This window comes from Etheostoma spectabile, chromosome 5 (genome assembly GCF_008692095.1).
Source record: "Etheostoma spectabile isolate EspeVRDwgs_2016 chromosome 5, UIUC_Espe_1.0, whole genome shotgun sequence".
NCBI classification, from domain to species: Eukaryota; Metazoa; Chordata; class Actinopteri; order Perciformes; family Percidae; genus Etheostoma; species Etheostoma spectabile.
In genome coordinates, this window is record NC_045737.1 from 18,140,323 (window position 1) to 18,141,626 (window position 1,304).

Consider the following 1,304-nt stretch of genomic DNA (forward strand, 5'->3'; position numbering starts at 1 on the left):
GTCATAAACGTTTATGACTTGTTTATAACGTGTTTGACACGTTCATGACAGTGTCATGTCACTCATATGTAGATACCTTCATACTGTAAAGTGTAACCAATATTTTTTTAAGGCCGCAGCAGCACGAGGCAGAAATAATGTAATTGTTGAGTGAAACCTCAGTGGGTGGAGCGCAGGAGTCTCAGCTTTAAGGTGAGAAAACGTAAGAGAAACTGAAATGAAGAAAAGAAAATGGTGCTGTCCCTCTCTACATTCGTGATCATAGTTATGGAAGGTTTAGACTAGCTACCAGTGCAGCAAGAGTCTGAATAGTATGAAGCACGTAGTAAAACCGCATACGGCATGTAGAGCTGAAACAGTCTGTTGAGTAATCAATTAATCGTTTAAAGCTGGAGTCTGCGATCCTAAAGACAGATTGTGTCCATATGTTCATGTTTGAACTTAACACCCAAACAGAACGTTAGCATGTGCCAGATTTAGCGTCCCTCTCGCTGCCTTAATACAGCCATGTGCTCTCCCCTGTCCTGGGAACAGGCATAAACGGAACAGTGTTGTGTGGCTCGGTCTGAGCCCATTTCCCATTCGCAGAGCCAGGGCTGTGTATAAACACAGACACAGAAACAGACAGCTAGTGGACTGTGCGGAGACATTCGCTGAATTTGACAAAGAGTGCATTGGATTAGATTTGCAGACTCCCCCTTTTTTTTCTTTATTTTTTAATTAACTGGCTCCAGCTTCACTTGTCTCTGAGATTATTTTTTCTGTGTGTAAATTTAATCTCTGTGTGTTTTGGACTTGCGGTCAGACAGAAGATATGTCAATTTTCTGACATGTTATAGACCATACAATTAATCAGTAATAATCATTTAGTCATTTAGTTTGGGTCTTATCCATTTATAATTTCACGTTATTTAGATAAGTAGCCATGTTAGCTCTACTTAGGTTGCATTCATTGACTCAAAAAGGACCAAAACTAGTCATGGCGAAGCATGAGCTCCAATCAGACCTGCGTCTTTGAGCAAGGACACACTCAAACATACTCTCAACCAATAACATTATTTCATTCGTGAGAGCAGCCGTGTTTGAAAAACTCCAATCTGTGTTCCAGTCATTTTATCTCATTTCGTCTCATCTTACCATCTAATCAGACGTGATGCTGTGGGTTTTGATAGTACAGAGCAACAACATTGCACTACATCATCATTAACCTTCAGAAAACATGATTTTCTCATGTCAGCATTACACTCATCAAACTCTTGCCCCACGTGCCATCACACATACACACTACTTCAGTCATGATCATA

At 40.3% G+C, this 1,304-nt stretch overlaps 1 protein-coding gene across 21 annotated transcripts in view; it reads left to right on the forward strand.

Moving 5' to 3' along the window:
- kcnt1b (potassium sodium-activated channel subfamily T member 1b) overlaps positions 1-1,304 on the forward strand; it is a 70,146-nt gene that overhangs the window by 60,947 nt on the left and 7,895 nt on the right. The gene's annotated exons all lie outside the window — the stretch shown is intronic.